Here is a 16962-nt window from a genome sequence, read left to right as displayed (position 1 = left end):
TGGAGATTAAAGTCTATTGACTGTCAGTTGGGTCGAATGATCCCAGTGGCAGGCGGGATCAAAAAATCCCACCCATTGCTTACCATTGATTCAAACATGGACAAAAGAGCTGAATGCCAAAGGTGAGGTGACAGTGACTGCCCTTGACATCAACATTTGATGAAATATGGCACCAAAGAGCCTTAGCAAAACTGGAATCAGTGGGAATTGAGGAAAACTATCATCCGGTGGGAGTCATACCTGGCACAAAAGAAGATGATTGTGGTGACTGAAGGTCGAACATCTCAGCTTTAGGACATCACTGCATTAGTTCCTCGGAGTAATGTTCTAGGCACAACCAAATGCAGCAAGAAATGGACACAATGCAGGCTTAGGCTGACAAGTGCCAGACAATGACCATCTCCAACAAGCAAGGATCTAACCTTTGCCTCTTAACATTCAATGACATTACTGTTGCCAAGTTCATCCACTATCAATATCCTGGCGGTTACCATCGGCCAGAAACTGAACTAGACTAGCTATATAGCTACTGTGGCTACCAGAGCAGGTTGAAGGTGAGGAATCCTGTGGTAAGTAACTCGCCTGACTCCCAAAGCCTGTCCACAAGGCACAAGTCAGGAGCATAATAAAATATGCTTGACTTGCCTGGATGAGTGCAGCACCAACAATACTCATGAAGCTTGACACCATGAAGGACAAGCAGCCCATTTGATTGCTACTCCTTTGACAAACATTCAAATCTTTCATCGCCGATGAACAAAGGCAGTTGTGTGCATCATCTACAAGATGCACTGCAGGAACTCACCAAAGTTCCATCAGCAGCACCTTCCAAACTCATGACCACTACCATCTAGAAGGACAAGAATTGCAGATACCTAGGAACATCACCACTGAAGGTTCCCCTCCAAGTTGCTCACCATTCCCAACTTGCTATTTTACTGTCACTGGATCAAAATCCTGGAACTCCCTAATAGCACTGGGTGTACTTACACCTCAGGGACTGGTTCAAGAAGACAGCTCCTCACCACCTTCTCAAGGGCAACTAGGGATGGGCAGTAAATGCTGATCTTGCAACACCCACATCTCATAAATGAATAAAAGAATCATTCCTCCACCTTAAATTAACTTCCTCTTCATCCATTGTACTAGATTTTTTGAATGAGCCAATGACACTTGGTAGCATCCCACTATTTATAATGAAATAACACAAAACATTAAATGGAGCCTCATGCATATTTCTGCTCCTTGTGAAGGTTTTTTTCCATCCATCAATCATCCACCTATTCCATTGGTGAACATGATCTTTGAATGGTTTATTGAGGCATGCATCCAAAGGTTGATCTACAAACATTAGACCCACTGGCATAACTGCAATCCAAATGTTGAGCTACAAACATTAGACCAACTGGCATAAATGCAATGTGGGTGTTATTTCTCTGCAGGCACCTCTTGATCTCATCAGTTATATGGGATCTGAACATTAGTAAGCTTCATTTTTCACATAGGCCTGGACATGGTCACGCATTATTGATCCATAACTTTGTCCCAACCTAATCCATACAACTTAGTCAGGCACAAAACCTTCTGTAGGGAATTTGGTTTGGTTTTATGTTTGGAAAATTTGCATAGGCTTTCACCTTGTTCTATCAGCTTGTAAGCTAGTAACATTGAGAAACGTGTCTTCCCACATCCTGTCATTTTCACTCAAACTGTTTTCAAACTTTTCCATTCCATCATTTGGCTGCTGGCATATCAAAATTCATGGGTGTTTCATCCATGTTGCTGATGTAACTTGATGGATACATGTATTTTTGTGACTGTCTGTTGATGAACTGTTGGCATTTGGTAATTTCGGCTTTGAGATCTTTTGGTAGTCTGAACATTCATGGTCTTCTGTCACAATACCAGACTGCTTTATTTCATAAAGATGTTGGTCTACAGATTTACTGGTGATTATATTTTAAACGCCCAGGCATTTTTGCAACCAGACCATATCACTGTTTTATCTTATGCACTAACTTGCAGTACAAGATGAGTAAAATGTGTATTTCTAATGTGAAAATTGAGGCCAACACCAGTACTAGTATATAATTTGGCAATGGAAAAGTGGGTTCGCTTGTACATCAAGTATGTGCAAAAGAATGAATTTTAGGCTGGATAAATGTGATGGCCTTGTACTCTGGGGTGACTTAACTGTGATTATGGTAATTTTTTCAAGATTTTGAATGTTTCGACATTAGTTCTAAGTAAAGGCTGGATTAGCTATTGGTCGGGTTTGCTTTTAGTAGAATGCAGATTTGAATTTCCCCAGTTGTCATGACAAACCAACCGTCAGACATGCAAAATCATCTGGGATTCCACAATGCTAATTCTGTCTATTTAGAACTTGATAGAATTTGTCTTGTGTAGCTTCTTCTGGTTTTGTGAAAATGACCTTGGAAAATTTTGCCACCAAGCTATAATGAAGAATCTTCAGTTCAGAAGATAAACTTGGTTTAAACTGTAACTGACATAAAACTGTCTCCTGTTATACACTTGATTTCAGATTAAACATTTGTAATTTACAACTGTTTTACACAAATGTCCCTAGTGAAATCATTAGTAATTATAAGTAAGATTTTCTTTCGAGCACTTGTTTTGCAATCTCCAAGGAGCATCGGGGACGTTCCACCCAGTAGAGGCTTCTCTCTGCTTTGACACGGATTTTCCATTCGTTTGTAATATTCCTGAATCTTCTGGAGCTGAAATCCTCTCAGTTTTCTGCCTTTTGCTGCAATTAGCAAACTAATGCAGCTAGCAACAAAAATGAAAAATTTCAGGCCTTAAATTCTGAGCGGAAGAACATTGAAATCTCTCCTTGTCTGACATATCAATGGTTGGTATTCTGCCAAAATGAATTTTGAGCTTTTCTAAGGATCTGGAAATTTTGGGATATTGCATTTAAGTAACTATCCCTTTAAATTTCTGCTAAAGTGTGATTTTTGTCACCCCCACCCTTTTTCAATTAGGCTTCCTCCCTGTACAAGGCAGGCAGCTCTGAATTATTATGCAAATCAGCTGACCCTGTAAAATTGAAAGCAGTCAGCACTCTGCAGTAAGTTAGCTTTCCACAAGTAACTAGGCATTTAAGCCTACAGTTATCCTGGAATGCAAAATTGTTCCTGACTACAAAGAAAAGCAGCTTAAAAAAAACTCCTTAGCCCTGCAGTTATGCTTTGGACAATTTCTTAGATGTATACAACCTATAATACAAAAGAACACCATCAGTAGGATGAGCTGAGCTGAGCTGAACTGAACATAGAATCCCCTACAGTGTAGAAAGAGGGAAATCGGCCCATCGCGTCTGCACTGACTCTGAAAGAGCATCCCACTCAGGCTCTCCCCTCTGCCCTACCTCCAGAACAATAGGCTTTCGGTGCATGGAAAGCAACTGCTGCACTCTAGGCTGCGATACGATCAACTGGGCATGATTAAGGTGGATGGGGATTTTTGGTGAGAGAGCAGCTATTAGTAAAGTTTGTGGCCTGTTATATGATTTTATAATGTTATATGTGGGTTTCCTCTTCTACATAAGCAAGGGATCACCGCGCTACTGAATCTGCCTACAGAAGACCAAAAAGCTGTCCTCCCATCTGCAAGTATTTGACCTTTCCATAACATATAAGAAACGTTTTGGGAAGGTGGTGGCGTAGTGATATTGTCACAGAACTAGTAATCCAGAGACCAGGTTAATATTCTAAGGACCCCAGTTCAAATCCCAACCACGGCAGATGGTAAAATTTGAATTCAATAAACATTTGGAATTAAAAGCATAAAGATGACCACGCAACCATTGCCAATTATTGTAAAAACCCATTTCATTCACTAATGTCCTTTTAGGGAAGGAACTCTACCATCCTTACCTGATCTGGCAGCACTGATGTATCAGGAGAGATTCAGTTGGTTAGGATTGTATTCGCTGGGGTTCAGAAGAATGAGGGGGAATCTCATAAAAACCTATAAAATTCTAACAGGACTAGCCAGGGAAGATACAAGAAAGATGTTCCCAATGGTGGGGATATCCAGAACCAAGGGTCACAGTCTCAAGATGGACAGAGGCGAGGAGGAATTTCTTCCAGGGAGTGGTCAGCCAATGGAATTTGCTAAGAAGGAAGTAGTTGAGGCTAAAACATTGAATGTTTTTAAGAAGCAGTCAGAAATAGCCCTTTAAATAAAGGGAATCAAAGGACATGAGGAGAAGGCAGAATCAGGCTATTGAGTTGGATGATCAGCAGGCTTGAACGGCCGAATGACCCCTCCTACTCCTATTATCTATGTCTAGTCTGGCTTATATGTGACTCGAGACCCACAGCAATGTAACTGGCTCTTTAATGTTCTCTGGAATGCCCTCAGTTCAAGGGCAATTAGGGATGGGCAATAAATGCTGGCCCAGTCAGAGATGTCCTTTTCCTGTGAACGAATGTTTTTTTTAAAATCATAATTCTGGTGCACCAACAGCAAAAATAATGATTTTAACCAGCATTTAACTTTATGTATCATGATAGAATTAATAATTAATACAAAGAAACTGAAAACTAACTGCATTCGCAGAAGAATATTCTAGTTCATTTCTGATAGATTTTAGTGCTATGTTTGGTCAGTTTGTCTAAAAACAGCTTTCTTACTGAGGAGCCCATTTATTTGATTTGATGTGAATGTTCTCGGTGATTTATTCAAATTCATTTTAATTGGCGGTTGTTTTTGAGTCTCTTCTTCCAAATCTATTTATTACTTACTTAAAATCTGCTTGTCCTTCGCCTGTAAGTATTTATCACATAGCCTTTTGAGATAAATGAACAGGGCATTCAAGAAGAGTGCTGAGATAGTGAGGCCAAGTTGCTTCTGTAAATGGTAGGAAAAAGAAAAATGACTTTGCCAAGATAGTAGTCACAAACTATTTTTCTGTCACAAGCAGTTAATGTAACAACCATGGTAAAACATGTCATGCTACTGTTGTTTCCTTATTTTGTAAAACTTATTTTCTGTAGGCATGGGGAAAAGCCAATATCTGAAAAAAATCCAAATATGGGTTGTTGGTTCATATCTGGACCTGACCCTAAAAATAGTAAATCCATTGGTGGTCCATTTTCCAAAATTCTTTGGACTCTGGAATAGTTCCTACAGATTGGAGGGTAGCTAATGAAGCCTGACATTTAAAAAGGGAGATAGAAAACAGGGAACTATAGACCAGTTGTTAGAGTCCATTATCAAGGATTTCATAGCACAGCATTTGGAAAGCAATGGTATAATTAGACAAAGTCAGCATGGATTTACAAAAGAGAAATCATTCCTTGAGGATGTAACTAATAAAGTTGATGAGGGAGAACCAGTAGACTTTTGATAAGGTCTCAAATAGTAGATTACTATGTAAAGTTAAAGCACACATGATTGTGGATAGCTGGTTAGCAGACAGGAAGCCAAGAATGGGAATAAATGGGTCTTTTTCTGATTGGCAGGCAGTGACTATTAGGGTACTGCAGGAATCTGTGTTGGGGCTCCAACTGTTCACATTGTATGTTAATGATTTGGTCAAAGGAACTAAATGAAGTATCTCCACATTTGCAGATGATACAAATTTGGGTGGAAAGGTGAGCTGTGAGGAGGATGCTGAGATGCTTCAGTGTGATTTGGACAGGCTGAGTGTGTGGGGCATATGCATGACAGATGCAGTATAATGTTGATAAATGTGAGGTTATCCACTTTAGTAGCAATATCAGGAAGGCAGGTTATTATTTGAATGGGTGTAAATTGCAGAGGTGGATACCCAGCAAAATCTTGGTATCCTTGTGCAGGTCACTGAAAATAAGTGCATATGTATCGCAGGCAGCAAAGAAGGCAAATGCTGTGTTGGCCTTCACAGCAAGAGGATTTAAGTTAGGAATAGGAATGCTTTACTGTAATTGTACTAGGCATTGCTTAGGCCACATCTGGAGTATTGTGAGCAGTTTTGGAGGAAGGATGTCCTTGCAATAGAGGGAGTACAGCAAAGGTTTTCCAGGTTGATTCCAGGGATGGCTGGTCTGTCATATGAGGAAAGACTAAATTGGTTAGGATTATATTCACTGGAGTTTAGAAGAGAGGGGGATCTCATAAAAACTTATAAAATTTTAACAGGGTTAAACAGGGTAGATGGTAGGGAGTTAGAAAGAGGAGTTATAGTTTGACAATAAAGGGTATATGTTTTAGGACTGAGGTGAGGAGAAATTTCTTTACCCAGAGAGTGGTGAATTCTGGAATTCACTGCCACAGAAAGTAGTTGAGGCCAAAATAATAACATAAGAAATAGGAGCAAGAGTAGGCCATCTAGCCCTTCGAGCCTGCCCCATCATTCAATAAGATCATGGTTGATCTTAAGTGGATCAGTTCTACGTTCCCGCTTTCTCCCCATAACCCTTAATTCCCTTGTCTCTCAGAAATCTATCTACCTGTGATTTAAATACATTCAACGAGGTAGCCTCCACCACTTCAATGGGCAGAGAATTCCAGAGATTCACCACCCTTTGAGTGAAGAAGTTCCTCTACAACTCCATTCTGAACTACCCCCCCTGCCCACCCCCTTATTCTGAGGCTGTGCCCTCTAGTTCTGTTTTCTTTTCTAAGCAGAAAGAATCTCTACCTCTACCCTATCTAGCCCCTTCATTATCTTGTAAGTCTCTACAAGATCCCCCCTCAGCCTTCTAAATTCCAACAAGCACAGGCCTAGTCTATTTAATCTCTCCTCATAAGCTAACCCCCTCATCTCCGGTATCAACTTGGTGAACCTTCTCTGTACTCCCTCCAAGGCCAATATATCCTTACGCAAATAAGGGGACTAAAATTGCACACAGTACTCCAGTTGCGGCTTCACCAGTGCCTTATACAGTTGCAGCAAAATGTTGTGTGATTTTGAGAAGTAATTAGATATAACCCTTTGGGTTAAAGGGTTCAAGGGATTTGGGGAGAAGGCAGAATCAGAGTATTGAATTTGATGATCAACCATGATCATAATGAATGGTGGAGGAGGCTTAAAGGGCTGAGTGGCCTACACCTGCTTCTATTTTCTATGTGTGTCTCTATGAACGCAATGGATTGCACCTGGATGAAAGGACAAGTAAAAACAGCCCCAAAAAAGAAAATACTGGAAAAACTCAGCAGGTCTGCAACATTTTGAGTCCAATATGTCTCTTCTTCGGAACTGGGTGCATGAGTTGAGGGTCAGCTTACGTGAGGAGTCTGAAACAGAGCAGCTTAAAATGTTGAGAATGAATGAAGTTAAAGAAACCCAAAAGCTTTATATGTGTCTGTACCAGCCCAAAGGATTCATTTGTGGGCCAATAATAGCAGCCACTGTAAAGTGTATGGCAACTCGAGGTCTCTGCAGCAGGTCTCCCATTACACATCCTTTGTGCAGTGGGAATATCTTATGAATGCTCAAAGTTCAGCAGGCTCCCATGTTTGGTTACAGCACATTGAGGGATCTGACAGAGCCAATGCACATCTTAAATGAAATTCATTGGTGTCCAGAGGTTGAGTCCCACACTGAACAGTGTGAGATACAGAATTAAAGAACCACAGAATCCCCACTGAGCAGAAAGAGGCCACTTGGCCCATCAAGTCTGCACCAATACTCTGAAAGAGCATGTTACCCAGGGTCTCTTACGTTCTCAAATTTCAAGCAAAAGTGGTTAACTAATCATTTCTGCAGAAACCAGCATCATTTATTTGGAACGTGAGTAAAGGAAGCAGCATGGATGAAAGAACTTTTGTTTTTTCAATGTTTGCAATGTACCAATAGCACAATAATAGATTTTTTCCTATGTTTTGAAGTGCATTTTGGGGAGAAAATGAAGTGATTTTTATTACAGGCAAGTTGGTTTTAAAATTACTCAGATGCAATATTTCAAGATGGAATTGTATAATAGAAGAACATATTGGGAACATCAACTTGCTAAGACCACACCTGCAGAACTTGGAATTCCTACTCCAATTGAAGAGAATTACATCAACTTGCTTTTGGTTAAAAGGGCCGAATTTTGCAAGGGCCTCTAACCAATCTGAAATATGGGACTGGTACTGCTGGTTGTTGGTGAAGTCACCGCTGTCCTTAACTGTGGCTTATTCCTTCGTTAGTGTTTTGTTTTATCATATCTTCACATTCAAACTGTTTTTCCCTTTGGAAATAGTGGAAGAAGTGGTGGAAGAATTCCTGAGCTGATTACCAACTCGTTGAACTGTGATAATGCTTCTTCCATTACTAACAAGTCCTGATGTTGAATGCTGAGATATCAGCTAATGGATTGCCTGGATATAAATCAGCAGGTGGCAAATGCTTCAGCCATCAAATTTCCTCTAAATTTACACAGCTGTCCGTTATTTATACATAAGTATGAATATGTGTGTTTTTTTTATTCATTTATGGGATCTGGGCAGCAGTGGCTAGACAAACATTTATTCCCCATCCTTAATTGCTCTTGAACTGAATGGCTTGCTCGGCCATTTCAGAGGGCATTTGACAATCAACCACATTGCTGTGGGTCTGGAGTTACTTGGAGGCTAGACCTAGGTAAAGATGGCAGATTTCCTCCCCTAAAGGGCATTAATGTAATAGATGGGTTTTTACAACAATCGACAATGGTATCACAGTCCTTAGCAGATTCTTAGTTCCAGATGTCCTTTTTTAAATTCAAGTTTCACCATCTGTTGTGGTGGGAATCAAATGTATAAGAAAGTTGGCATCACTGCACAGATGCACTTCCCAATCTACCAGGGATCATATGGTGACTGAGTAAGAAGCCCACATTGAAATGCGAACCTGGTGAGTTCTGTGGGCAAAAGCGGGACTCCAGGATGGTAGTCTGCCTCCCTGGAGCAGGGGTACAGGATGTGTCGGAGAGGGTAGAGGGAATATTGAAGGGCCAAGGGACCCAGGTTGATGTAATTATACACATAGGAGAGAAAAACGTAGGAAGGAAGAGCAGGCGGGATATACGTAGGCAGTTCAGGGAGTTGGGGACCCAGGCTGAAGTGCAGGGCCTCCAGGGTGGCATTCTCTGGGCTGCTGCCAGTGCCCAGTAATAGCAGGGCTAAAAATAATGAGATCCTACAGCTGAATGCGTGGCTGAAGGATTGGTGTAGGACAGAGGATTTTACTTTTGTAGACCATTGGGAAGTCTTTGTGAGGGAAGGGCACCTGTACAAGTGGGATGGGGAACATTTAAATGGGAAGGGCACAGATATTTTAGCTGGGAGGTTAGCTGGAGTGTTTCAGCAGGGTTTAAACTAACATGAGGGGGGGGTGGTGGGGAGGAGACAGATAGCTCAGTAGGCACTGGGATTGGGAGCGAGTTGGGTGACAGGGTAAGTCTAGATGATAGGAAAATCTCCCAGGAGAAGGAGGATCCGAGTGGGCCTGCAGGTCTTCAGTGCATCTGTTTTAATGTAAAGAGTGTGACAGGTAAAACGGATGAACTTAAGGCCTTAATGTTCGTGAGGAATATAGATGTGGTGGCAGTGATGGAGACGTGGTTAAAGGAAGGGCAGGACTGGCAGCTAAATATTCCTGCGTATAAGTGTTTTAGGCATGACAGGGGAGGGTCAAAAAGAGGAGGGGGAGTGGCGCTGTTAGTTAGGGAGCACATCACAGCGGTGCAGAGGGAGGATTATATAGAGGGGTTAGGAATTGAGTCTCTGTGGGTGGAGTTGAGGAATAGGAAGGGAGCAATTACTATGCTAGGGGTGTACTACAGACCGCCCAACAGCCTGTGGGCAGTGGAAGAGGGTATATGTAGAGACATTTTGGATAAGTGTAGGAAGAACAGGGTTGTTGTAGTGGGAGATTTTAATCTCCCTGGGGTGGATTGGAAGGTGCCTAAAGCTGGGGGTTCGGACGGGGAGGAATTCATAAGATGCGTATTGGAAGGGTCCTTGGAGCAGTATGTAGATAGCCCGACTAGAGAGGGGGCTATACTGGATTTAGTTCTGGGCAATGAGCCGGATCAGGTGGTTGAGGTTGCAGTAGGTGAACATGTGGCTAATAGTGACCACAACCCTGTCTACTTTAGGATACTAATGGAAAAAGATGAGTGCTGTCCTAAGGAGAGGGTGCTAAATTGGGGGAAGGCTAGATACAGCCGGATTAGGCAGGAGCTTAGGGATACAGAGTGGGATAGGCTGTTGGAGGGCAAGCTCATGTTAGGCATGTGGGAGTCTCTCAAGGGAAAACTGAAATGGGTGCAGGAAAGGCATATGCTAGTTAAGAGGAAGGATGGGAAAGGTAGGATTAGAGAGCCGTGGATTACTAGAGATATTGAGGACTTGGTCAGGAAGAAACGAGAGGCGTATGTTAGGCCTAAGCAACTGGGAACGGAGAGAGCGGTGGAGGAATACAGAGAGAGTAGGAGGGATTGCAAAAGGGGAGTTAGGAGGGCAAAAAGGGGGCATGAAATGGCTTTGGCAGGTAGGATTAAGGAAAATCCAAAGGCGTTTTACTCCTATGTTAGGAACAAAAGGGTAGCTAGGGGAAAAATCGGTCCCCTCAGGGACAGAGGAGGGGAATTGTGCTTAGAGTCCAAGGGAATGGGGGAGATCCTGAATGAATACTTTGCGTCGGGATTCACAAAGGACAGGGGCTTGATGTCTGGTACAGTCTTCGAGGGAGCTGTAGACCAATTGAAGGAACTATCCATTACGAGGGAAGAAGTGTTGGGGCTTTTCGGTAGCATTAAAACTGATAAATCTCTGGGGCCCGATGGCATTTATCCTAGGCTGCTTAGGGAGGTGAGAGATGAAATTGCTGGGCCTCTGACGCAAATCTTTGTCTCTTCTTTGGACACAGGTGAGGTCCCAGAGGACTGGAGGATAGCGAACGTGGTACCGTTGTTTAAAAAGGGTAGGAGGGATAACCCTAGTAACTATAGGCCGGTGAGTTTGACGTCAGTGGTAGGCAAGTTGATGGAGAGGATTCTTAGGGATAGGATATAGGAGCACTTAGAGCGTTGCGATCTGATTAGGGAGACACAGCATGGCTTTGTAAAGGGGAAGTCTTGCCTTACGAATCTGGTAGAATTTTTTGAGGAGGTGACAAAAATGGTCGACGAGCCGTTGATGTCGTCAATATGGATTTCAATAAGGCATTTGACAAAGTCCCTCATGGTAGGTTGGTTGCAAAGATTAAGGCTCATGGGATACAAAGCCAGGTATCTAAATGGGTAGAGAACTGGCTTGCTAAAAGGAGACAGAGAGTAGTAGTGGAAGGGTCCTTTTCTAGCTGGAGGTCTGTCACTAGTGGTGTGCCGCAGGGCTCAGTACTGGGACCTCTTCTTTTTGTAGTATATATAAATGACTTGGAAGAGGGAGTAAGTGGTGTGATCAGCAAATTTGCTGATGACGCCAAGATGACTGGATTGGCGGGTAGTGAGGAGCAGTGTCTGGCAATACAACGGGATACAGATAGGCTGGTATATTGGCCAGATATATGGCAAATGGAATTTAATCCTGATAAATGTGAGGTGATGCATTTTGGCCGGAATAATGTAGCAGGGAGTTATGTGATAAAGGGTAAATCTATAAAGAGTATAGAAATGCAGAGGGACCTGGGCGTGCAAGTGCACAAGTCTTTGAAGGTGGCAGTACAAGTGGAGAAGGTTGTGAAGAAAGCTAATGGTATGTTAGCCTTTATAGGAAGGGGTATAGAGTATAAGAGCTGGAGTCTAATGTTGCAGTCGTATAGAACGTTGGTTAGGCCACGTTTGGAGTACTGCGTCCAGTTCTGGTCGCCTTATTACCGGAAGGATGTGGAGACTCTGGATAGAGTGCCGAGGAGGTTTACCAGGATGTTGCCTGGTATGGAAGGATTGGGTTATGAGGAAAGATTGAGCAAACTGGGGCTGTTTTTCCTTGAAAGACGGCGACTGAGGGGGGATCTAATAGAGGTATATAAGATTGTGAAGGGTATAGATAAACAGTGGTAAGCTGTTTCCTATGTTAGAAAAACATAGTACGAGGGGCCATGGGCTTAGGGTGAGGGGGGGAGAGATATAACACGTATATTAGAGGGAGGTTTTTCACACAGAGGGTAGTGGGGGTATGGAATGCTGTGCCAAATAAGGTGGTGGAGGCAGGCACGCTGGAGTTGTTTAAGAGTTACTTAGACAGGCACATGAGTGGGTTGGAAATGGGAGGATATAGGAGATTGTTTCAAATAAGGTTCATTAGCACTGGGACGTCCCTGGTAACGTATAAGGATGTGGAATGATACTAATGTTTTTCTCTTTTAATTCACAGGTTTTAAGTCGGTCCGCCTTGTTGTCCAACAAGGGGCATACATGCGATGGGTCGTACTAGGGCTGCTCTTGGATGTTCAAGAGTAGCCTGGTGCTTCATGTCATTAGTGTGCACTTAAACTGGACCAGATGCTGGGCAACACGACAGCTCAGTGACTATCACTGTTTGCTGTGCAGACACATGGATTTGGGCCGGTGTCTGTGGGAGTTTGCATATTCTCCCCGTGCTTGTGTGGGTTTTCTCCGGGTGCTCTGATTTCCTCCCACACCCCAAAGATGTGTAATTAGGCTGATTGGAGGTAATAAATTGTCCTTAAATTAGTTTCCCTCAATGTGGAATGCCATAATCATAGATAAAGGTTATGGGTGGAGGGGGGAACAGGTAATATTAAAATGGCGGCGCGGGCTCATTGGGCCGAAGGGCCTGTTTCCCGGGCTGTTTTTGTTCTTTGTTAGTTACTAACATCAAAGTTTTAATATGTGAAACCTCTGGAAGTGTGGCACAATTTACAATTTACTGTATGGCCCTATGAAATGGGGGTATGCATAGGGCATTATTTTTCTTATGCCTTATGTAAGGCTCAAGAGTTGTACACTGTGCAGTATTGATATTCATGAACTAGCTTTGCATCTGGTGAGGTCAGCTCATCATTCATTGTGCTGGCACGTGATCTGTGCCTTGTGCTTTTTAACCTGGATTGCTGAATTGGCCATGATCTTCCAACTTTGCTTAGAAACATGAGGATTATGACAGAGTGCCAGTGATATTGTAGATTCATTCATAAATCTTTTGGTTGTAGAACTGAATAATAACTAATTATTTTACTTGCTTGGCCTCCCTAAATGTGGCCTTCAGCTGTCAAAGAAAACAGTCTGTTATGATTAGCTATTCCATTGAATGAAAAAGCAAATCAATATTAATTTTTTTCACATATTGTATCCTCTTAATTCATCTACAGAAAAGGCTATGATCTTGAAATTCCTTGTGACAAACTCCACCATACTATGATGATCTCAAAGCTGGGTGATTGCATGGTATTTGCCATCAAATATCTTTGGAAAAGAACCCAAAGCTGGCCTGCCTGGAGTGTCCTTTTGGGTCCAAGATAAAACTTAAAAAAAACTCTCCTGCAACCAAGTAGAGCCATTGTCACTGTCAATTAAAGGTAATTGATCCCCTCAAGGATCTAGGAAAGGTTAATCTAATAACAGTTTGTGGCCTTTCTAAAGGCCAAAGCAGTTGTTACCACTACTGCTCCAAAAAGATTATTTCTATAGAACGGACTCACATTTTAATGGGCCAAGTCAGTGAACTGCTGAGACATGACTGCCACTGTTTTGATCATTCCATAGCTAGCCTAATGATATTTACACTGGTTAATACACTGTCATGCCACTTAAAATCAGAAATATTACAGGTGTGTCATAATCAGCCAGGATTCCCAGAAAGAAATGTGCTTTGCAAAATCATCCATCTTAAAAACTGAATGAAAGTGCATATTAGATTTACCTACTCTACCTATTCCACAAGAAACGAGAAGAATAGGATCTTCCTCACCAAAAACAGAAAACATTGCCCTCAATTTTCGTCTTCCTCAAAATAACATTTCATTAAACAATTAAGTTTAATGACACCTATTTAATGAGACATGAGCTGCCCCATTGCTGTGGCCAACTGCCTGCTGTATAATTACAGTCCATGCAGTTAGCCAAACCGGTACAAGGACACATTTTGTTTATTACAATCAGCCTGCTATTGCAAAGCCCAGAGGAGGAAAAGAAACTACATATCACAAGTGATATGTATGCCAAAGGACACAAGCTCAGCAGTGAAAGCAATGTTGGGTGTTTTGACATTTCACACTTTGGTTTTCTTTATTTGGAAAAGATAAAGTACAAAACTGGATTATGTTGCTGTGAAACAGTTGGTCTCACTGAAAGGGCCGAGACCCAAGCATTCGTTTTTTACTCCTGTATGCTTTTAAAACCATGGAGAAGGACATAAAACTATCTCAGCAAAATAATTGAGATCAGTCAGCTACCAGTGACCTCCATGACAAATTGCCCTCTTCTGCTGTGCAGGTTGTGAAGATGTGTGTTCTACTAGAGCTGTAAACATAAGTTCACAATAATGTAATTTTAAGAAGAGTAGAGGAAGGTTTTAACTGAAAACAATGATAACTAATTAACAACCGCTTCAGCAGGCTGAATATCAGAGAAGCTGTATATTGTGTCGACTATCCCATGGGTATCCCTATTTATTAACCATCACAGATGATGCAGTGGTATTTTTACACTGAAAAAATAATGTTTATGCATTTTACTACCATCCTACCTGTCATCTTACCTTACCCAAGTGTGCAATAAATGATACTAAGTAAACTTTGCAGTATATTCACAAAGCTCATTAGCTTCATTATTGTTTGTAAATTATTTGTTCAGACTTGCGCTTCCTTGGAGCCATCATCTTCTATTTGAGCAAGCCTGTTTAGGGCAGGTTCGCAGTCACTGTTATGATTTAGATGCATTCTGTTACGATTACTGCTTCAAACACTAAACCATTTGAAACTTTAAACACTTGAAGTGAGAGCCTATTTTGTTGCACAACTATGGACAAATTATAAACACAATTATGGTAAATAATATTACAGAAAAGAAGATTTCAGATTACTTATTGCTCTAACAACTTTTAAAACCATGCACTGGAAGAATGCTCTGAGCTGAATAAATACATATTTTGGAGTTTAACAATGAAGTTTCATTGGCTTAAAACTGGCTTCAATTATTTGAGGTTCTGAATTTGTTGAGTTATTGTAGGACGGTGAAACTCAGTGTTGTACCAATCTGATGTGACAAGTTCATTCTTATAGTCTTTCTTTTCTTTTTTGAGCCATTTTCTTCTATCTTATCCCTTTCCTATTAACAGTTCTCTCATTTTCTCTCTTCCCTAATTCCTCACTACTCCTTTGCCTTTTTATTCACCCATTGCTGTTGCAGACTTAAACCTCCTGGAATAAGTCAATTGAACCTTCAGCCTCAATTGTCACCCTCTACTCCCCCCCCCCCACCCCCCCCACCTCCCAAAAGAATCCATCCAAGCACCTGACTCCTCACATGAGCTACCCTGTTCTCTTTTGTCAACTTGATGGTCGACAAGAAAGGTTTTCTGTCGTCTCTGATTCACTAATACTACTGATTTGCTGGCTGTGTTTGCAGTATCTTATCACACTATCCCTGGATCACTTGCTGCCAGAGCATTTGTAACTATCGCTGCGGTCTTATTTCTAATATGACTCAGTTTCAGTGGTGTTATGTCCACTAGGGGATGGATCTATATATCTTGGTCATTTAACTCACATTTCTCCTCTGGCAACAACTGGGACAGGGCATCCACCAGCATTATTCTTCTTCCTGGCTTGTATTTCAGAGTGAAATTGAAACACTGAAGCCTCGAGAGTAATTTCTGTAGTCTTGCGGTGTCTCTTCACAGATATTTCTTGTAGATCGGCTCTGGCGAATGACGGTCACTCTCCACAATGAACTTTCTCCCATACAAATATGTGTGGAATTTCTTTCATCCATATACCACTGTCCATAGTTCTCTTCCTATTTGGCTTTATTTGGTTTCAGATGATGTTAGAGCTTCGGATGTGAATGCGTAAGGTTTAGGGTTCCCTTTTGAAGGATCCTCTCAGTCCTGTTGTAGAACCATTTACTTGCAAAGTTATAATTTTCTCTCCTTTGCAGAATCACAGACTCATTTCCTTGCGTACTGCTTCTCTGAATTTGTTTAAACTCCTCTCAAGTGACCCTGACCACTGACACAAAACATCACCCACCATCTTATAACTTCTGACATGTGAGGTATGACAAAAACTAACAAATTGGATCAAATCAAAGAAACTTCTCAACTCTTTCTTGGCTCTACGAGCCTCCACCTCCAAGATAGCTGTGACTTTTTCAGGACTTGGCTTGACTTCATCAGGTGTGCACCCCATTGAAAAGAATTGGCACTCTTAGCTCATCCAACTTTCTTGGTTCTCTTCATGGCTCCAGGTAAATGGGAGTTGTGATGCTTTCTGTCCACATCATATATCTGGATTTCAGCAGCTATGCTGACTGCTCCTTTATATCTTCTGTTCTTCTTATCTATTGTCTGCTGTAACATATCCTGGCTCACTTTTAAGGCCAAAAGGTTGATGCAGGAATTTGTACCAAGCAAAGGGTGTGTTGAATATTACCAACAATGAAGATTCCTTATCAAGCTGCACACTTGAGTAATTATTTTGGGCGTCAAGCTTGCTGAAAACCTTCGCTCCTGCCAGTGCTGGTGTGATCTCTTCCAGTGTTGGGAAAGGGTAGTAAATTCTCTTTATTGCTTTATTAAGATCTTTGGGATCCAAGCAATTCTTAGCTGTCAGTTTAGCTTCTCTTACCATGATGGCAGTATCCAGTCTGTAGGCCTTGTGATGCAGATGGTCACTTTCTTTGCTTCCAGCTCTTGGCCCTCTCCTCCAAGCTTTCCTTTCAGTTCAATCAATACCTTATGTGAGAGCTGAATCACTGATTTCTTTGCTGGATTAATAGAGATCGTGAGATTCAAAAATCTTCAAAGCATCTTATTAAAACACTGTGGATACATTTATGCTAGCTCTTCTTTGAT

The sequence above is a fragment of the Carcharhinus amblyrhynchos genome, chromosome 9 (genome assembly GCF_965287045.1).
Source record: "Carcharhinus amblyrhynchos chromosome 9, sCarAmb.v2.hapA, whole genome shotgun sequence".
Lineage (NCBI taxonomy): Eukaryota > Metazoa > Chordata > Chondrichthyes > Carcharhiniformes > Carcharhinidae > Carcharhinus > Carcharhinus amblyrhynchos.
Note: the sequence above shows the minus strand (reverse complement) of the source record.